This window comes from Xiphophorus couchianus, chromosome 14, assembly GCF_001444195.1.
Source record: "Xiphophorus couchianus chromosome 14, X_couchianus-1.0, whole genome shotgun sequence".
NCBI lineage: Eukaryota > Metazoa > Chordata > Actinopteri > Cyprinodontiformes > Poeciliidae > Xiphophorus > Xiphophorus couchianus.
Genome location: NC_040241.1, coordinates 18092412 through 18115614, shown reverse-complemented (window position 1 = coordinate 18115614; position 23203 = coordinate 18092412). Strand labels below are relative to the sequence as shown.

General features: G+C 34.7%; 2 long non-coding RNA genes across 2 annotated transcripts; both read left to right on the top strand.

Moving 5' to 3' along the window:
- The first annotated feature begins 370 nt into the window (after nt 1-370).
- LOC114157765 (uncharacterized) lies at nt 371-1665 on the top strand. Its single transcript, XR_003598261.1, has 4 exons — nt 371-422; nt 524-601; nt 709-762; nt 875-1665. It is a non-coding gene; the product is annotated as an uncharacterized LOC114157765 (long non-coding RNA).
- A 2073-nt stretch (nt 1666-3738) lies between these two features.
- LOC114157024 (uncharacterized) lies at nt 3739-4729 on the top strand. The gene is made up of 4 exons (XR_003598075.1): nt 3739-3840; nt 3960-4062; nt 4213-4266; nt 4354-4729. It is a non-coding gene; the product is annotated as an uncharacterized LOC114157024 (long non-coding RNA).
- The last annotated feature ends 18474 nt before the right edge of the window (nt 4730-23203 follow it).

Below are 23203 nucleotides of genomic sequence, written 5' to 3'. Positions count from 1 at the left end.
CTTTGATTCACCCACAGGTAGGATCTTTAAATCTGGAAAGTCATCAATTTTAATTAAGTTTTAAAAACCTGATTTTTTTTTTTTCTTATTGATTCCATCACAGTTTGTAGTTTTTCTTGACTTCTTAAAGTATTTTAATCACAGAAATAATGGCTGAAGCAGGACGAAGACTGGAGGCTCTGAGCTTCAACAAAAACCTTTTCCGAATCATTTCCTTGCTGTTTCTGGTTCACATCGGACAGTCACTGGATTTTCAAAGTAAACCAGTTTGTAAACTGACTTTTACATGTTCTTACGTGTTGTGGTTAATGTATAATACCTAGATAATTGTAAATGAATAAATGTGGTATTGTGTTTCTTGTAAATTCTAGCACCAGATAATGAATGGCATACAGAAAACAAGAGAAGGAGTCAGACTCGTTGTAAGTCTTTTTGCTTACATGCTGTCTGAGAAATTCTCTATATTACATGAATGGTAAACAGAACTCAACTGTTGGTTGATAAAGCAATTTTTTCTTATTAGATGGAAAATGAAAGTGGTACTGAATTTATCTTAACACTTTTGGACAACGCAGGCTCTGTGGCAAACAAGAAGCAACTTGTAAGTAATGTGGTTTTATTTTGTCGAAAGTTAAAACAAAGACAACAGTATTTCCTAAACAAAGTCTTATTAAATATCTAACCAGTTTTCATTTCCACATTCTACAGAAAATATTTCAGCAGTATCTTCAAGAAGCTGTAGATGAAGCATACAGACAGAAGGTGGGTCAGTCTGCTTTATTTTATTCAGATGTTAGTTATTTGTAAGAGATTAACAAAATATTTTTTTTAAATTGTAATACTAAAACTAGATTTTTGGTTTTTAATCCTACAGGTAGAAAAAAAAGCTGAAACTACAGTAACTGCACAACAGTTTCATATGATGATCCCAGGATATTTTGCTAAAAGGCAGCGAATGCAAACTTCATCAAATCCACTGATGGACAGTATGGACCAAATGCTTAAGATATGTAGAAATTACTTAGAGCTGAAGAAAAATGTATTTACAGGGGAAACAAAGGAAACAGAAACCAAACTGGAATATACATTGAAGAATTTAAAATCCCGGCAAAACATTCATGATCCTGTTGGAATGATGACAGTTCTCCTGTTGCTGTTGCTTTGCATAGTAGCAGTGTATAAAGTATGTTACTGGATATATACTTGGATAATATGGATATTTTAAGATAAATACACATGTATAACTTGAATGTTTTCGGTCTGGGAACTCCAGGACAAGATTGTTTGTGTCTGTTAAACCATTTTTGTGTTGACTTATTCATATGTCTTTAATCAATGTTCTGTATTAAGCCTGGATTGTGTAGGAGAGGTCATTATTTCTGTTGAAGTGCTACCACATCTAAAAAATAATTAATAAAAATGATTCTTGATGTGATTTTTATGGTGTTTGTTTCTTCATATATTTTAACTTTCTGCGTCCACAATTACAATAAGTCACAGATTTTATAGTGTGAAGTGTAATCTAAGGTTTTGTTGTAGATCAGAAGACAGTTACTGGTCTCATTCATTCATCCTCTGCCCAAGGAGGGTGAAGATTCACACATTAAATACTTACAGTATGTACCTTCCAGGAGATTTCAAATAAAATCACTGAAAAAAGGAGTGTTATTTATATTTTTATTTCACAACTGCATTTTTTTGTCAAATACTCAGCATCCATTGTAGGCCTTTACACATAGCATCTCATTAAAATCTATTTCAGCTTAAGAGTTATTTACCAGTTTATCGAGGTCTTTTTTATTATAGCTCACCTCTTTTTTCATTGTTCTTTAAAAAGCAATAAAAGTGATTCAGACATTTTATCAGAACTGTTTTCTTAAACACAATAAACAGACATAAGGTAAATTTATAGTTCTGGGTAATTAGGTTTCCCAGGGATAAAGTGTCTGGAACTATGCTACACAGTTTACAAGTCAACATGCTCCTCTGCTAAATTTGATACAAACGTCTTTAAATATGCGAGTGTGTCTTCATATTGCTGGACTTGTTCGGCTTCGTTCTGAAACTTTTTTGGCATAAAATCCTGGCTTTCCACCAGAAATTTCTTCAGGTCCTTTAGTTCTTCAACGGGAAATTGAAGCTCTGGTAACGACCTCTTGAGATATTCAGTTACAAGGTCTATAGCATGTGTAGCTTCTTCAAGGAGCAAAGTCAGTAGAGCCTTGTCCAACTTGTTGTCAACCTGAAACAAACAAAATAATTAATTAATTGTGGCACTCCATGACTTTATATTTATAAAGATGTATGCTGTTTGTTTTTGTTTGGTTGTTTTTTTGCTTGTTTTTTTACTTTTCTCATTGCTGCATCTTCTTGTAGCGTCTGAATATTGTCCTTCATTTCTTGCTGAAAATCCAGAAAGGAAAGATACAAACATTTACAAGGGAAGAAAAGTAACTAGGGGGAAAAACAAGCATTTATTATAAACTTTTTAAAACTATGATTGTTCTCTAATCTAAAAATAAGAACAAGTATACCAGTTCCTCCTTGCTTATCCATGAACTTGCAGGACAGAGCAGGCTGAGCAGAGTAATCATGAAAACAAGGTCTTTATATTTTCTGAGCCCAGCCACTCCTCTGCTTCTGAACGAGGACAACGCTGTCATCACTGCTCTTAAATTGCTTCTGAAACAAAAATATTTAAAAACATATATATTTGACAGAGAGTCAGGTCAGAGGTAAGACATTTATGTTATGATATTTCCTGTTGCAGATAGTATGTGATAAATGTTTTTTATCAGTTTGTTCAAATGGGAGTTTAATCATACCTTGTGTTGGAGAGAGAGCTGCTCTACAGGTGGCAGAAATGAAAGGAAGGACAATAAATGTTTTAAATATACTGGGCTTGTCACACACACACACACACCCTTAGCATGTGATTGGACGGTTCTGCTCTTTTCAGTTTCACTTTAAAGTGACAACGCTACTTAATCCACGTATGAAAAACACAAAACAAAACAAAAACGTAAACTCAGAAAGCAAGAAACTTATCCAAATTACTTGTTTTGGTAACTGAAGTATATTTGAAATTTTACAGAAACAAAATTTTTGGCTTTGCACAGAAACTGAAGCTGAAGCCCCGGTTCAGGAAATGATGATCAGACAAATATTTACAGAAGTCAGTGGCACCTGCTGTGAAGGCAAAGAGTGAAGTTGCAGGATGTGAAATGTTTGTCAGAGGTCTAAAATAATTGTTCCTCTGCCTTTGTGTGCATTAGAAAAATAGCAGCAAAAGAAAATGTAGTTCTTAGAAGCTGGAATGCTAAAAACTATTGCATTAATAGTGCATTTATAGAGGAGGCAACTTAAACTGAACATAAGCTGCAGGAACCTGGAAACATAAAAATGTCTTTTTCTGTTGTTGCTGTGGTTCATTTTGCATTGGCTTAAAACAGCAGTTTTAAATTTAAGGAATGATTCATGCATGCATGTGCAATATTAGTGCAAGACTCACTTTCACTGCATGTCTTTTAGCATTTCACTGACTCGAACCATTTTAAAAATTCATCATACGTTTCAAATTTTAACATCAGTATACGTCTATTTTTTTAAGTCTGCGAAAAGCAAAAACTTCAAAATCCTATTGAAGGATGTACGTGCCAGTAAATGAAAGCAAAAATCCTAAATAAGACAAACAGCCATGGGTTTCTGTTTCACGTTTGTGGTGCTTTCTTTGTTTTATTTTCACAGAAGACGAGCAGCTGAACGGAGAGTCTGCCACCGTGAAGGCGAGGAAAGGAACCTTTAATGAATCAACCGCATAGATTCTCACACTGCAAAAAGGTATGATAATAAATATTAAATATGTATTAGTGTTTGTTAGCAATTCTGACTTCTGAACTGTTTCTTTTATCACTGAGCGTGTGAATTGAAACACTGACGGCGGCTGTATTCTCATCTAGAAGCAGATCAATGGCCGTTTTAAGAGTTAAAGCTGTTTTCCTCATGTTCGTTCTGCTGACTCTGCTCTGCTCTGCAAGTTCTTTGATTGACGACGACGAGCTGGTAAACTTTTATTTCATTAAAATAAACAAGCAATTTGAAATAGATTTTGACATCAAGCAAATCTTTAACATATACTTTTGTTGGTTGTTTGTTGTGTTAAATCTTTTACTTCTGATTTTAAATGTATCTTAATAATCACTCAATTTGCAGAGAGAAATAAGAAGAAACATTCAGAAACTGCAACATAATGCCGCCAGGAGAAAAGTAAGCAAAACAACTTTTAAAATAAAAATCAACACTTTAAATGTCACCTTGTTTAAAAAGCTGCTGGTGTTTTTATTTTCCATTCAGGCAATTAACACAGTTGACCTTAATTTCATCCCTGGGATTGTGGATGATCTCACACAGATATTGAACAGTTCGGTGGAAGCGCTGATGGGAAAAGTGCCAAGTTTTTTGCTAGAAATCATGAAAGAGATAATCGACTTCCTGGAGCAAATGAAAGGTTTTGCAATTAAAGAGCTGCTGAATCAAGCTGCAAATATCAAGAACAGTACAGAGAAGCTGACACAACTGGAAACTCTTGTAACAAACCTAGCAGACAAAAAAAATATGTAAATGTTATGTTCTGTCAGCGTCTCAGCTCTATCTCACTGAAGTGATTTTCTCTTTTATAAAATCCTCCTGTATTCTTCAAAATTGCCAACAATAAATTTAGTCTAACTTATGTTCAGTTTCATGTTTCTTTTTCTCCACATTTCACCAAACCTAATGCAACCATAAATCACCAAACCACACAAGCTCTATTTGAAGCTGAAAACTGCTCACATGTTCAGATGCCAGTTAGAAGATCTACAGTTACTTTCTAAAAATGGAGCGATACATACAGTAGAGTTACATTTAAATAATGGAGAAAATGAAATTTGTGGTGAAAAATTAGTACTGTTTGCAACAAGAAAAAGATTTTCATTATTCAGAAAAATAGTTTTCAGAAACTGTGAGCTCAAACAGATAACAGGATGGAGTGACACAGAGCAAAGAAAAGTAATTTATTTTCTTCTTTTAAATGTTGTACAAGTCTTAATACAGCATTTACACATTAGAACAAAATAGAAATAACTTCCAAATAATCCATTTTCTTTTTATTTGGGCTTTAGGGTTTTAACTCATCTGTGTACAAAATGAATCATTAGTTAAATAACATCAAACAGTTTAAAACAAAAAAAGTTTTAAAATGTAGAAATTGTATATCTTAAAGCATCAAGTTGTGAAATATAAAGGTTTTTAAATAAACGTAAACATGATTTACTCAATAAAACATTAAGCCAGTCTTGCCATTATAGATTTTGAATTAAACAAAGGACAGGAAGCCGTCAGTGGCTACAGCTCATCATGTTGATCCCGTTGGGATTTTAAAGCATTTGAAATGTAATTCTGATTTTCTTCAGTGTACTTTGCTCCTTCAGCAAAGGCCCACCATCTCAGCTCTAAGAAGGCCTTCACTCTTCTCATGGCACGCTCCACCACTGTCACCAGTCGCTTTGCTGTTGGGTCTGTTTTTGATCCCCGTTTCACGATTTCCAGACTGGGATTAAGCTCCTTTATCTTGTCATTGAACTGTTCAATAGAGGCTGCAATTCTGTACTTCATTTCAGTCTGTAGGAAGACAAAAGAAGTCAGATGTTTTACAGTAAGTGCAGTTTTTGTTTACCAGTCAGGTAGTTTCTGAGCATCATAAAGGCAACATAACCCACCTCTTGTTCAAACGCTTCATTCACTGCTTTCCTGAGGGTCTGCTTGAATATCTCCTGAAATTTACCAGAGAAAGAATATTTGTGAGAATCTACTTACATTGGTGTAACAAACCCTGTTTACATTTAGCAAGAATAAGGAATTTGGAAAGAATTGAGTCTCAAACGTTGTTTGTCATAAGGTGTGGAGTCATGGGGACAATAAACAATATAGTTCTTATACAGAAACGAGGGTTATTATTAAGGCCGGTTACTATTAGCATACAAATCCAATGTTTATTTAAACTGATCATTATCATAAAATGTTATGATTTGGTTTATTACAAAACAATGCTAGTTACAAAGCAACAACATTTTTAAAGAAACAAAAAGAAAGTATTTTTCTGTCGTAGCACTCAATTTGTATAAAGTTGGAAGCATGGAGAAAGTAGTTTCCTACAGGTTTTCAAAAAAAAAAGTCTGATGACTTACTAAATCAAATCAAAACTAAGCATGAATGGTCACTGATCAGAAAGGAGATTCACAAATTGTACACGTGACTTTCAAATAAACCATTTACATAATTTATTTAAATAAGAATTTACCAGCTCTTCCTCGGTTTTCATGGACTTTGCATCATCCAGAAGTCTTGAAAGAGTTTCAAGCCTACTTTGCTCTTCTTTCTAATGGCACAAAATAAAACTTTTAAAATTACAGGAATGTTTTTACTGCTGCTGTTGCACTAGTTTATAGACACTTCACTTCATATCAAATTATAGACACAACATGCACAGCAGTTTTGTACTGTAACACATGCAGGAAACACAGCCAACATGTGAACAAAAAAAAAAGACCCACGTTCATCTTGACTGATTCCTCTAACAACGCCTTAAAACTTTCCTTCAACATGTCCTGAAATGAGCAAAAGCATACAAACAAGTCAACTGAAGATGCATGAAGGAGCGTTAGGTGCATTTAGACATTATGGATTTGAAAGAAATGAATATTTAAAAGCTGTTTACCACAGGGTTGTTAAATATGAGTATCTTTCCGATGTAAAGGAGAAACAGCAGAGTCAGGATGAGGAACAGATATTTGATGACTCTCATGACAGTCCATCGTCTGCCTGCAGCTTCTGCCATGATTTCTGTTAAAATTCTTGATTATCTTAAAAGAACCAAGTTTAAAATCGAACTAAAGTTTTGTAGCTTAAATATTAATTTACAGCTTTAATGATCTTACCTGTTAGGTGGTTGAAAATACGTCCACCATAGATGTCAAGATGCAAACAGGTTAGGCCCCCTGGTTTGATCGGTTCTCCTGTAAAAACCGTCTAATTTACTATTTAATTTAACTAATAAAAAGTGCTTCATCCATCCGTTTCTTTCTGTTCAGGATTGTTGGAGAGCTAAACTCATAAGCTGACACATACAGTATGTGCAGTTGTCAAGCACTCCTTTCAGTCACTTAGTATTGACATAACAAGAAACAACAGAAAGTGAAATTTTCTATTGTTTGCTGGATCTTGACTGATGGATCTTGACTGTCAACATACAAGTTTTGTATGTGACCACTTAATGTGACCAAGCCGGTTTACTGACAGCTGCTTGTGGCTGTCAGCAAATGTTTCTCTTCCTCCTGGGTTTTTTTTTATTTGCTTATGACCCATATAACTTGACCTTTGCTTTCAGTTTTAAAAACAGCTGCGTTGTTTTCTCCTATCATCCATTCAGTTCATCGTCGATTCTCCTACAGGTAAGATCTTTAACACTGGCGTTTTAATTAGGTTTAAAAATATATATATATCATTTTATTTTAATTATGACTCGTGGTTTCAATCCCTCTCGTTGATCCAATCACAGAAATAATGGCTGAAGCAGGACGAAGACGATTGGAGGCTCTGAGCTTCAACAAAAACCTTTTCCGAATCGTCTCCCTGCTGTTTCTGGTTCACGTTGGTCTGTCGCTGAATTTTGAAAATAATTCACTGGTAAACTGGCCTTTTCACTGGTAAATGTGTTTTGACTAATATGGAATACATACATAACTGTACCTGATTAATTGTGGAACTGTGTTTCTTGTAAATTCTAGCACATGTTGATAAATGGCATACAGAGAACAAGAGAATCAGTCAGACTCATTGTAAGTCTCTTTTTGCTTCATTTCTGTCTCAGAAATTCTCCACAGCTTTCTGATAAAGTTAATTTTTCTTCATTAGAGAAAAAGTGAAAGTGGCACAGAACATATTGTAACACTTTTGGATATAGCAAACTCTATGGCAAACAAGAAGCAGCTTGTAAGTAATGTGGATTTATTTTGTCAAGGGTTAAAAAAGTGACAGTATTTTTTTCTAAACACACAGTTTTATATTAAATATAAAACTGTGTTTTCACATCCAGTTTTCACATCCACATCTTTTCTGTGTAAATTTCAGAAATTATTTCAGCAGTTTCTTCAAGAAGCTGTAGATGAAGCATACAGACAAAAGGTGGGTCAGTCAACCTTTATGTTACTCAGATGGTAAGTCAACAAGAAAATATTTACAGTGAACCCTCGCTATATCGCGGTTCACCTTTCACGGTCTCGCTGCTTCACGGATTTGCATCGTGCATTGTGTTCTGCATTCTGATTGGCTAAACAGTCTCTCCGCTTCTTCTCTACCTGTGTGTCAATAACGTTGCGGTTTAATATGTACACCTACATAAAACAGCTTGCCAAATTTAACATAATCGATGGTGGCATGTCGGTTTATAAGAATCTTTTTGCCCAGAAGAAAAAAGAGCGACAACAACCGATAACTATGTTCTTCTCTCGAAAAAACACACCTGCACCGCGAGCTTTAGAAGAAAAAAACCGCTGCAGAGCGGAGTCAGGCTGCAGCGGCTCAGTCAGAAGAGCAGTGAAATACATGCGAGTCACTATTTGTCCTACTGTACTTTGTTTTTGTTTTTTTTCATAATCATTTTTTATTTTCTCCTGTTCTAATCCAATAACTCAGGTCGCGGTGGGGTGGCGCTGATCTCCGCAACTCGGGCACGGGAATCCGCTTTCAGTTCATATTAAAATTATTATTTTACAGTACAGTAGTTATTTGTAAAAAAAAAAAAAAAAAAAAAAAAAGTTTATACAGCACTTTTTATTTGATAAACAAATGTTTGGGCCTGTAAAAAGGTTTTGTTCTTTGATTTCAATGTATTATGGAGTATTTTATTGTATAATAATTGTAAAAACAATAAAGGTTCCTACTTTGCGGATTTCGCCTATCATGGTTTCTTTTTGGAACGTAACTCCCGCGAAAAACGAGGGTTCACTGTATAGAAATGTGAATGCTAAGATTATACAAATGTTTTTTTTTTTATTCCAACAGGTAGAAAAAACAGCTGAAGCTAAAGCTTACACACCACTGTTTTATATGGAGACGCTTAACTATTTACCTAAAATTTGGGAATGGAAAAGTGGAGGACCATTGATGAGAAGGATGGCTGAAACCGTAGAGAAAATCTTTCAGATAATCCACCAAAACATATTGTTACATAAAGATTTATACACTGGAAAAGCAAATGAAACAGAGACAAAACTGGAGAATGCATTGAAGACTTTAAATTCTCTGCTGAAGATTCATGATCCTGTGTGAGTTGTAACATTTTTCCTTCCTCTGTTATTTTGTACTGTAGCACTATATCGGGTAACTTTCTACATCTTTTCTCAGATATATGTTCATACTAATAAATTGTTTCACAATGAACACACATTTTGTACCTGCTGTGAAGTTTTGAACTTAAAATGATTCCGTGGAAGGCTGTGTTTGTGTCTGCTGAACCATTTTTGTGTTGATTTAGTCGTGCATCTTTTTTCACTGCTCTGCTGAAATATCATCGAACTGCATCGTCATGTTTTCTGGAAGATTTTCTGGCAATTTTTGAGAACATACAAATAAAAATTATGATTTATGTGATTTCTGTAGTGTCTGTTTATTTCCATGTTTTAAATTTAAATGCACAATTTACCAGGAATCCAAATAAGGAATCAAATGTGCAGCAAGTGGGTGTATTTAACTCTACAAAGACTGACAGGAACAGATGCATTAAAAATTGTGGCTATAAAAAAAAAGACTTTATGGTGGAGCTCTAATGATAATACTAATAAACGTAATTTAAATTAGCTTATAATGTGATGAGCTGCAACAGTAAAAACATTTACAGATCAATCAAAATGAAGCTCTAAACATCTTCATCCTCCCATGATTCCTGTCGGTCCAGTCTTGATGTTGGATCTTTATGTGACAATTTAGACAATTTTAATATTCCTTAATTGACCCAAACATTTCAGACCAATGAAGGTCGTGATAATTTATCATGATAATGAATGTGTTTCACGTGAACCTGTTAAGAAACTTTGAAGGGGAGGAAAGCTGGAGCACAAAAACATTTATTTTTACCCGTTTTAACTTCAGTATCCCTTTGGCTGTGTGTGGTTTTATGGTCTCTAGTGGGAGTTAGGCTTTGGTAATAGCACAATATTTAAGCTTGGACATGATGTTTGTTGTTTTAGATTAAATGGATAATTATTTATCCAGCAGTTTAGCATTTATAGCGTCCGAGTATATTTAAGTCTCTTGGAATTAAAAAGAAGAATGACTTATTGAATGTGCATGCCCCAAAATGAATGCATAAGAAAAAAATAATTTTTTGGCACAGAATCAGATATTTACCTCACAACAGGTAAAATCCGTACGGTTCATACGACAGCCATAGGTTTCTGTTTCTTGTCACATTTTCTTTCTTTTCACAATTTCATTTTACAGTAAATGAACAAATGACTGGATCAGAAAAATATGAAGAGCAGGTTTGCAAGCCTGTTCCTCCTCAAAAGTGAAACATGAAATACCTATTCACAAACTAATCTGATGCCTGATGTGTCTCTCATTCCCTGAATATGTTTACAATATAGATTCTATCTTTTAAGTTCAGATACCAGATAGTCTAATGTTACGGAAGAGGATTAGGGCCAAAAGAAAAAATAGATTTTAATTTCAGAATTCTGACTTTTTGTATGTGGATATAATTTGAAACCAGAGCAGTTGCTGTTGTTGAAAACAATTAAAGATGTTTTCGTTCTTTTCAATCAGCCGAGTCTGCCCTGCAAGTTCCTGGATAGACAAGTTTAAATAGATTTTTGGATGGTTTCCTTGAAATGCTGAAAGGAAAACTGTGAACATCCTTTCTGAGAATTCATAAGAGACAAACGGCTTCCTTGAGCAAAGCAAAGCTTTTTAAGTTAAATAACTTCTGAATAAAGCTGCAAATACTCAATAAGGATTGTAAAGATTGACATGAATGAAAGCTTTACAGCATGTTCATCAAAACCACCATTATCAAGGATCCTTTGACCTTCATTCATGCGTTCAACAGAACAATATGGTTTGGAGTAATAGTTTTAGCTTTGGGTTCAGTTTGCAATAACACTAAATGTTAAAGCTTCTTTACTTTCACTTTTGCAGCAAAGTGAAACTAAAGAATCAGATCACATGTGAGTCACAACTTGGGAAAGAAACAGCCAGAGGCATTTGAAGCGCTGCTGCCGAATCAGCTTATCATTTCCTCAGTCGTCACTCATCCAACAGGTAAGGTTTTAACAACTGCACAACGAAAAGCTTCCAAACAATTTCAAATGAGTTTTCTTTCAAGCTTTACTTCAATGGATCGTATAATCATTTGTTGTTAGTTTTTAATTTGCAGAAATCATGGCAGAATCTGCAGGCAAAGCAGAGAGTTCAGTCAGACTCATCAAACTCGTTTCCCTCGTCGTCTGTTTGGTGTTTCTGACCGACACCGTCAGCTCTCTGGATTTTGGTGCTAATCTGGTAAACTGACCTTCATTTCTTAAGCTTTTCTGCCTAAAACTAAATAAATTTTGAATTTATGTAATTACACTTTTATGCTATATGTTACTTCCTGTTTGCTGCATTTCAGGACATGTACAAGGCAGCCTTTCGGGCAATGCTAGATCAAGCTATAGGATATCAGGTGGGTCTGAGTGTTACTCACATGTTGGTTCAGAAATTATGCAAAAAATAAATGCTTGTCAAAATTCTGTTTTATTTTTCTCTGTTAGAAACAAAGACAAAACAGAGTTGATACCATCTCCAGACTTTTGACAGAAGCACAATCTCTAACTAACGAGGAACAACTGGTAAAGTTAATAATTAATATTTGTGCAAAAAGTCACATCCTTTACTGTAAGCTTCTCAGCATGCACATCATTTCCTGTTAAATGTCCACTTAATTGTCTACCTCATCTATTTGTTTTAGAAAAGATTTATGAAAAATCTCCAGAAAGCAGTGAATGAAGCATATGAACAAAAGGTGGGTCTGTTAAACTTTTAAAGGACACAAAAAGGCATCAGTAAGTTTAAAATAAAACATCCAAAAGTTTATTTATTTTATTCTATTTGATTTGAATATATAACTAATTTAATAATATACATTCATTACACTGAGGGGCAGTTGTCTTCCCTGTCAATATATAGATAAAAGAATTTACCGATTCTTTTACTTTGGTATTTTATGAGGAAATTAATTTTAGGTTTTCATTAAACTTAGTCATAAAAGACAACAGGAATAAATGCTTAGAATATATATCACTCTATGTATTTACCACTATTTCTTAATGTGATAAACTAAAGTTTTGATTGCATAATAACTCTGAGGTGGTATATAAAAACTATTTATCCAAAGGTAATTTTTTTACACATCTCATTTCTACCTCCAGACAGAAGGCAAGTACAGAATCTCAGCTGGAGCACAACAGCTTGATTTGAAGCTGCTTGAACTTTATCCTAAAATACAACAATTGAGAAAACTGTCAACAGGGGATGATCCAGTGATACGTATCTCAGAAAAACTCATTCAAAGTGTCAGGACTTATTTTACCCTAAAGGAAAAGGTGATCTCTCCTGAAGCAAAGGACATGGGGAAAAGCCTGAAGGAGGTTTTGAACGTTTTGAAAAAGTCTCACCAGCACCAGCATGAAGAGCTGTAACCGTTTCTCTCTCTCTGTGGCCTTTTCCTGTTGTAATTTATCCAGCAGGTTCAGTTTGTGTGGATTAATTTCTGTATTTTATTACTTTGATCCTGTATCATATGTGCAACGACCCAAGATGAACCTAATGTTTGCTATAAAACACTGTGGTAACCTGCTTTACATTTTAAGTCCTTTTAAAAAGAAAATATCTTGTTCATTTTTTTTTAATGTTTCACATGTTTTTAATACTGTGTTTTTTTCCTTTTAATTAACTGTGTATTTACTCTTTTTTTTCCTGCAACAAACAACCTTTCTTCTCATCATTAAAATTGATATTTCAGACAACTTACATATACCAATTTTGATTTGATTTGATTCAAAGAATGCCAAAGCCAAACATCTATGTATGTTTTGTGAACGTAATGTGATTGAGGATGAGTTTCTGCCATGAGGTGTTGGTGGTGAGGATGAATGAGGAGGACCCAGGTAGTGGTGTGAAAAAAAATAAGGTTTAATGATAATCACAAAGGTGAAATCCAGGCAGCACAGATGAACTAAGAAGCAAGGAACTCCAATGGTAGCTGGCAAAGACAATGACATTAGACAAGGAAACACAGACACAGGTGGGATTAAATGCACAAGGAAGGTAATCAGGGGAAACGAGGGACAGCTGGGGACAATAAAGGGGTAAACATAACAACACGGAGTCTCAACTGAACACAGAAACCTGAATTAATACACAGTAAAACCAAAACCTTACAGTTTCATTTTATATTGTTTTATTTATTGTTACTATATTTTGAGAAACAATGGGTTCATAAAGATGCAACATAAAAATCAAGATCAAAATTAATTTTGTCATTGTGTAATCTACTGGATTATGCAGTCCGATGCACTACGCTGTAGCACATGTTTTCACACATGGTGGGAATCAACGAGGTTGAATTTAGCACATTAGAGTTAGCAGAACCTAAATGTAGGATTAGTGCTTCGGAGTTTGTGCAGCTAACTTTTTTGGTTAGCGGTGCCTTCCACTGCTTGCTACAGTAGCTTCTGGTAACCACCTGTTTAGTTAATAAAAACAGCTGTTGCCAGTTATTCAGGGTAATTAGATTACTCTAGAATAAAACAGGCTACTTGGAGTGACACATGTCTTAAACTCTCCCACAGACTCTCACAATTAAAAATGGCTGCTATTTCAAACTTGCTCTTAAAAGTCAAACATACTGAAATATGTGCAACCTGAAAACAGAAACAGAAATATTAGCAAGGCTAATATGACAATATGAGGTGGAAACAAAAAGTTGCACAATGAGCTTAGAAAACTCTCATAAATGTAATTTATGGTGGGAATTATTTTGATCCTCTGAGTTTTCATCGTCAGAAGATAAGGATAGATGGTGAAAAATAAAATTATTAATGAAATGTACAAGTTGTCTGTTTAAAGTTTAATTTTAAAATTAACAAGTGAAAATCCCAATTTTGACAGACTTGGTAGATCCAGAGCGTACAGACGGGGCGAAGCCTACTTAGGTTTGGAACAATATTCGATTCGCTGCCAATGGCATCTCGTAACCGCACAAGAACAAAACAAGAGAGCATATTATTGAACCGGCATGCGATTGTTTATTTTACCTTCAACAATCTGGTTATAGTTAGGGCTGCTAAGAAAAAGTATTCTGCATGTGTTTTAATATCATCTTTTAGAAATATTTCACCCTCCTTTGTGTGGCAACTAAAATAGTTTCATTTTCTCTGTTCCCGTTTTCTCTAACCTCATTTGTTCTTTAGTTTTATTTTTACTAGACTCAGTTACAGTAAGCGATGTAGGCATATTCCAGTAACTTAAGGTTGTTGCATAGATAAGGGGTAGGTCAAAGTCACATGTAAAACTTTTATGGAAGCCATCCAGAAACCTCCTGAAAGTACTTATGCAAATATGCTGAGCTATGTGGGAGGAGACAATAAGGACAACAAAAACTATGTTGTGTTTCATTCTCTCGCTGTTTGTAACGCCTGACGTCTGATTTGCCCTCTGATCCATTAGAAGGTACAGTAATGAACATTACAGATGTAATTATGTTGAATTTGGTAAAGCATTTGCTCATTTTACTTTCAAAATTTGTCTCTTTTCAGATTTAACTCCGACTTAAGACTCTATTGTGTAAGTTTATGTTAGAAAACCAGTTTTGGCAGCGATGGCAGTTTTAAGCAGTAGCAGAGGAGTGGCTGGTGTCGATAAAAACAAACATCTTTTCCTCATTTTTACTTTGCTGACTCTGCTCTGCCCTGCAAGCTCGTGGATAGACGACGACAAGCTGGTAATTTTTTCTAGTTTGAAATACTTGTTTTTTTAAAAGGACTGTTATTACAGTCACGGTTTCTCTGAGCTCATTGTCAATATGTGACATAACTGTTTGCTCTGGTTGTAAATGTTTGCGTTTCTTTAACAGAAATTGATCAGAGATAATATTCTGAAACTACAGCAGGATGCAGTAATGAGAAAAGTGAGTAAAACACACAAATAATCACCTCATTACAAATTATTTAATTTTAACTGTTACATAAACGACACGTTTTCCCCACTAGGTGGACAACATGGTGGACATGACCTACCTACCAAATCTCCTTGAGGATGTCTTGCAGTTAATGGACAGTTTAACAGGAACTATAAAGAACTTGCTGCCAAACAGTGGATCTCTACCTGAACTTATGAAGGAGCTAAAAGGCTTCATGAAGGAAACTCTGGCTTATGCGATCAGAGAATTTGAAAGGGAAGAGGCAAGAATCCAAGAATATGAAGACAAGGCCAAACAACTGGAGAGGGTTATAGAAAACCTGGCACAGTCAGAAGCTACTATGTGAAATAATTAAGATTAATGCCGTGACAAATGGACAGAGTATTTTGTAAAAGAAAGCTGACTGTATAATGGGCTGAGATGTTTGTAATTTAAAGTTATCCAGAACTTAAATGGTCATTTAAGTGTGTATTCTTATTGTCTCTATATATAGTGATGATGATACAATGAACAAGAACAGTGTTTCCCAGTTAGCACTTTTTCTTATTGTTCTTATTTATTCAAAATATCTGACTTTGATACCAATGAAATGGTCTGCAGTGTATTTTGGTGCACTTGTGGTCATATTATAGTTACTTATAACCTTGTAAAGACTAGATTATTTTATATGTCAAAATTTACAAAATTGCAAATTGTACTTTTTAAGAGGGATTAAAAGTTGCTGGCCTTGCACCCAGAAAAAAAACCCATTTGCTTTTGTTTCTGCTTTTTACAGTCTGGACAGCAGAAAATATGAAGTTAAGAACAAATGGAAAGTGGAGTAAAAGATTAAGTGAATTAAAGGATTTAGAGGAAATTCAAATAAATTATGCAAAGCTGTACATTGGAAACATTTTTGTTTATTTTGTTTTGTTTGTCTGTGAATAAACTACTAATAATGAATAAAACTGAGAAAGCTCACCTGACAGGGCATGAACCAGTTCTGCTTCTTAAATTACATTGTTTTAATTTACATTTTGTATACTACAAAAACTCAAACACAGTGTGACAAGGTTAAAACTGCATTTTCACACTGACATATCTCAAGAGTTCAAAACTTCTCTTTCAGTTGAGTCTGCTCTAAATCTTTCAGTGGTAAATAACTGATAAAGAGGACTAAAAGTACATTAGTTTGTGCATGCTGTTTTCTTTGCTTTGTTTTTGTATTTTAGCTGTTACCAAACTAAGCTGAAAAGACACATCTTAGCTGGTAACCATATGACATGCCACAACATGCCCATGTGATAGGTCATGTTGTAATTTCTTCATCACTCAAACAATGATTTCTGCCATGTTTTCCCCTATTGATTACTTTTAATTTTGCTCATTTGATCAGTTTTGCAAGTCCTCTGGATCACAGCTGTAATGTCTGTCAGTGACATAAAATCAGACTGATGTGTATTTAACTTATAACCGAATATGAAAATGGAATTTGTTTGCTCTGTTACCCTCTAGGAGGCGCCACAGGCACATCAGTTCACGGTCTCACAGAGTTTTTTTGTTTTTTTTGTTACCCCTCATGGGGGTCTTTTTGTGGGCTCTAGTGTCCCTTATATGAAAGTAGGCTGATAGGAAAGGGGGAAGACATGCGGCAAATATTGCCGGATCCGGGAGTCGAACCCGCGACGACCACGTTGAGGACTCAAGGCCTCCAAACATGGGCGGGAAGCGGTGTGGATGAATGAAAAAAAAAAACAGTTACACAAAAGTGTTTCACTGTAAAGATGGTTTAGTGTGTTTTGTTGGAACCTGAAGTATGAAATAAACTTCATAAAGGGATCATATACAGGTGAAGCTGCTCTTCAAGAACACCTTCCAAATAGACCATTTTGAATGAAAGGTGGTGTGCCTGATCTGTGCAGAGTTACAGAAATTCTGAGACACACAACCTGCGCTGGAAGAGCAGGTGAGGATGGCACAATTGGTGCGCAGCCCTGGCCTTTAAAAGAAACAATCAGTACTTGTTGCTTCCCACAACCTGGTGAGGGGGCAAGTAAAGCCTGGTAGCCCGCCAGGCTTCTAAAACACTGCGGGAAACCCTGCAGAGCTAAGATCTTGTGTGATTTATAGTTCAAGCTAAATAAACAGATAATACCCATTTGGTTTGACATTGTCGTTGAAGAGAAACAGAACAGCACAATCCTAAAAGCGTCTAAGACATTATGTAAACCCCACCCTCTGCTAGAGGAACCGAACTTGAAGTGTACATGTACTTCAATGAAATCCATTTTATTTCTCAACTGTACCTGATGCTGTAACTATTGCTTTCCTGAGAAATGGATCTGCCATGGGTAACTTCTGGGAAAATGAAAGTAAAGAATGCAGGGTGTGTCTAATTCTGTTTGCCTTCATGTGACTAAAGATTTGGCATTTACAGATTTCTGTGCAAACAAAATAAGATGTAGAAAATATAAATGACGTACCTGATAATTTGACTCCTAGAAAATGTGAATGTAGTGCCTGTTTATTTGATTCCTAAATTTACCTAAATTTAAATTTAGGCTTTAAATTTAAAGCCTAAATTTAGGTTTTAAATTTGGTCAAGTGTCCTTAGTCAAGACACTTAATCTGCCTTGAGTGTTGCACTTGGCAATCTCAATTGTAGGCAATTCTATGGCAACCTGACTTCTGTCAATCTGCTCCAGGGCAGCTGTAGTTACTATGTAGCTGACCACCATTGGTGTGTGAATGTGTGGCTGAATGAGTGAATGACTGGATGTAGTGGTGTTGGGACCAGTGGCCCTTTCTTATTCTTTTTGCAGGTATTGTTACAGTTGGACAGCCAGTTTCAGGAACATGTGGGAAAGTAGACAGATGTGTCTAAAAAACTTAAATGAGTCAAATCTTATGGCCCATTTGGAAATTACTATATGGTCAAATAAGGGTAATAAAATTATTAGAATTATTATAAAATAAATTAAATAAAGAACACCTTTTTCTCCATGGTGTTCATTTAATCAAATATCACAATCTTGAAAACAATGTATCTTTAAGACATTATATGGTGGATAATTTAATAATAAATTAATTCATTCTTTAAATGCATTTCTCTGCACTGTTGAAAAGTATTACTTAACTACTGTTTAGAAAGTAAGTTTATGTGCACCAGTGATTTTAGTTAAATGTAGATTAAACTGAAATTGAAAAACATGGTTTCTCTGTAAATGAAACACAAACATAACACAACAGGTTACACAGTGGAATGTGCACATAGTGACAGCTAATCTCACCCACAATCACACCCCCAAAAGATCACAATTAGGGAGGTTACTTCTGAAGAACAGTATATAAAAACCCTCAGTGTTGAGCCTCCCCACAGTGTGTTTTTCATTCATTACCGTCACCACATTTCTGGTAAGTTCAAATAGTGTTAAAGGTTTAAAATTAAAATATGTCTGTTCAAAAACTATTTTTATTTTCTTCTCATAACAGTCAAGGCATCAGCTACCAGAACCATGAAAGGCTTGTTCCTGATCTGCACTCTGCTCAGTCTGGTCGGCTTCACAAACTCCCTGTTAGACAAGGGACAGCTGGTAAGTTTATTAGAAATATTGGTGGAAGGATTTTTAGAAATTTTGACAGTGCGCCACCTACTTGTCCTTATGTTTGTGAGGGAAACTAAATGTCAATTTTATCCCACTTTCAGGCAGAGTTGAAGGAAAAGCAACAGCAAATGAAGGAAAGGCTTGAGAAATTGAAGGTGAGGAGAATAATGTTACATTAAATTACATGCCAGCATTTTGTTATTAATTTTAATCTAACTCTAGACTGAGACAACTATTTGTTCTCTCAGTATCAGTGTAGTTTTGTTCAATCTTCATCTATACCTGGTGTTTTCAAATCCAAGCTTTGAAGACCAGTGTTCAGCAAATTTTAGATCTATCTGTTTCAAAACACCTGAGTCAAATAATAAAATCATTGGCAGGAAAACTTGACTGCATACTAAGGAGGTGATTCAGTCATTTATTTGAGGTGTGTTGGACCAGGTTTTATTCATTTTAGATGATTGAAATGAAATGCATGTAACTGAATTCATTACCGATAACAGCATTATGATCCATGCCAGTGAATCCGTTTTTATCACCTAATGTTGAGAAGAACCTCTGAAGTGTTCACTGTGCAATAAAAAAGTTTCATCTTTTCGCCCTTAGAATGACAGACATTCAACCATTGGAAGCTCTACAGACTTGTTGAATGACTACATAAACGTAATGGATCAATGGACGCCATTGATCAAGAAATATGCGGGAGAATTTTATGAGGACTTTTTGCCACTAGAGTCACTGATGAAGAAGACGAAGGATTTATTGGTAAACACCAAGTCTTCTGTCGACAAGACAAATGACGACTTGGGTATAAAAATAGAGGAAATGGAAGAGAAATTGAAGCAAACAGACATTCTAATCAATTTCCTTGAAGAGCAGGAAGCTGAATTATAACTTGTCCAAGCTAGTTGTGTGGGTTTGGGTGTTTAATTTCTATACACTGTATGGCTTTGAATGCATTGCTTCATTTTAAATGTTGAAAGTCTTTTAATTTGGAAAGAAATTCAGTGGGTTAGATAGTTCCCATCATCTTGAGGTGATGTGCATTTTTAGTTGAACAGATTTGGTTGTTAATAAAACTCATCCTGTAACTGTTTGAAAGCATAAAATGTTGTAATTTGAATAAAATAATTCATTCTGATGATTTTTGTGATTTTGTTATTATTATCCACATCTGAACATCTGATAGATAGATAGATAGATAGATAGATAGATAGATAGATAGATAGATAGATAGATAGATAGATAGATAGATAGATAGATAGATCATGGTCATCATACTTTCTTTTGTTGATCCTATATGATATTCTAATTTTCTGGGACACTTTTGGATAAACGTCTAAACTGAAAGTTAAAAGTATAGTTTCTCTGTAAATGAAACACAACAGGTGGGTTTGTTCCACACTGGAGTGCAAATAGTGACAGCTAACCTCACCCACAATCACAAATACAAAATGTAACACAAGGGGAGGTTACTTCTGAAGTACAGTATATAAAAACCCTCAGTGTTGAGCCTCCCCACAGTGTTTTTCATTCATTACCGTCGCCACATTTCCGGTAAGTTCAAATAGTGTTAAAGGTTTAAAATTACAATATGTCTGTTCAAAAACTATTTCTATTTTCTTCTCATAACAGTCAAGGCATCAGCTACCAGAACCATGAAAGGCTTGTTCCTGATCTGCACTCTGCTCAGTCTGGTCGGCTTCACAAACTCCCTGTTAGACAAGGGACAGCTGGTAAGTTTATTAGAAATATTGGTGCACAATTGTTTTTAGAAATTTTGACAGTGCACCACCTACCTGTTTTTATGTTTGTGAGGGAAACTAAATGTCAATTTTATCCCACTTTCAGGCAGAGTTGAAGGAAAAGCATCAGCAAGTGAAGGAAAGGCTTGAGAAAGCAAAGGTGAGGAGAATAATGTTACATTACATTACATGCCAGCATTTTTTATTAATTTTAATCTAACTCTAAATTGAGAGAAATGTTTGTAAATAGCATACACTTCTATATATACAACCCACAACTACAGCTGGGGTCTTACATCCAATACGTCTGGGCTGATGTGCTCCAACTTTTAGATGTGTCTCTGCTTCAACACACCAGAGTCAAATAAAGAAATCATTAGTAGGACTCTGCAGAACTTGACTGCATACTAAGGAAGTGATTCAGTGATTTGACTCAGGTCCAGCACGCTGGTCCTCAACGCTTCAATTTGAGCAGCCCTGATCAGTCAATGACATATTTGTATAAAGTGTGTGCTAAATGTTTATTAGAAGCTTTAGAAATTTGCTTGGGAAATCATTAAAAACAATCAAATAAAATTTGTTTCACGATCTTTGATGTTGAATCTAACTTCTCCTGGAACTACATTCTTCAAATGTAGTGAGTTTTGTTTTTCTTGAAGTCCAAATTCAAGATTTGCAACTCCAGATGTTGTATTTGGGATTTATTGTAATTATATCAAAAGTAACTATGAACTGTTACCCCGAATCTCTGCATAAATGCAGAATCTTAACAAAAGATGTAATGCATGCCACTGAATCCGTTTTTATCACCTAATGTTGAGAAGAACCTCTGAAGTGTTCACTGTACAATAAAAAAGTTTCATCTTTTCGCCCTTAGAATGACAGACATTCAACCATTGGAAGCTCTACAGACTTGTTGAATGACTACATAAAGGTAATGGATCAATGGACGCCATTGATCAAGAAATATGCGGGAGAATTTTATGAGGACTTTTTGCCAATAGAGTCACTGATGAAGAAGACGAAGGATTTCTTGGTAAAGCATAAAATGTTTTAACTTGAATAAAATAATTCATTCTGATGATTTTTGTGATTTTTTAAAATTATTATCCACATCTGAACACCACAGTAAATAAATAAAAAATTCCAGGCATTTTCAGTTCACATCATAAAGCTGATAGATAGATAGATAGATAGATAGATAGATAGATAGATAGATAGATAGATAGATAGATAGATAGATAGATAGATAGATATTCTGAAATACTAATACAATATTTTACAATTTAAAGCTTCAACAACTTCTTTGTAAACTAGCCATTCTTACAAATAGTCTTATTGTAAAGTAGGACAGACTTCATAAATTCAGAAAAAATTACACGATTAAATGTTTACACTCCCAACAGGTATGCTATGCCTCTTTTAGGGGGGTCTAAACATCCATCCCTTCTGCAATGTTATGTCTTAAAACACTGTAGCTACCTTCCTGTGAAATGGATCTACCTTTTATCACTTCAAAAATGAAAGTGAAGGAGGAAGTTGCAGAGATAAGCTGCAGAATTTGTGAATTGAGGCTCAAGACAACAAAACCGTTGCTCAGGTGTGGCAAAGCCTGTGTCATATACAGTACATGTCTAAACATGTTTTACTTTGTTGCAAGGTTTTACACAATAAATATGATCAAAGTGAAAAAAAAAACCTAACCTTTTGAATATAAAGTAAAATAATTATCTCATTTAGCCACATGTTTCTTTGCTTTGTCCGTATCACATTCAGATTTGTACTTTGATTAATTAAGATTAATCATCAAGAAAGTGAAAGTGATACCTATACACCTTTTTTTTACTTTTTTGACTGGTTTAAAGGCATTGTGAGACAATTTGTATATTATCTCCAATGTAACATGTATATTAAATCATTTGGGTCCAAAGCCTGAAATACCTGTTGACTGTTGCATGTGAAGTACAACATCATGAGAACATCAGTACCTTCCATTAAACAGTGCTTCTCAATTCCAATCCTCAGGCCGCTTCTTCTTCTTCTTCTTCTTCTTCTTCTTCTTCTTCTTCTTCTTGAGTTTATTGGCGGTTGGCAACAAACTTTAAGTAGCATTACCGCCACTTACTGGTATGGAGTGTGGTTCGAGATGGACTATCTATTTATATAAATATATATATATATATATATATATACTCCTACAAATAACAATAATGAATAAACTAAATAAATAAATATATATATATATATATATATATATATATATATATACACACATTCATCCATTTTTATACTTAACTTTATACTATACTCCTCTAGATCATGCACATATTCACAAACACACCTACTATAATCAAATTCTGTGAAACAATTTAGTTTTCTTTAAATATTTAATAATTATTTGTATGTGTTTACTCCCCAAATTCTTCCTCAAAATATCTAATAAATTAATCTTTTCCTTAATACATTCAAACTCTCTTCTCATGTATCTTCTTTCTCTTTCATACTTATGATATTCTAATATAATATGCTCTATTGTTTCATATTTTCCACAGTAATCACATCCTCAGGCCTCCCTGCTCTGCATGTTTTAGATGTGCCTC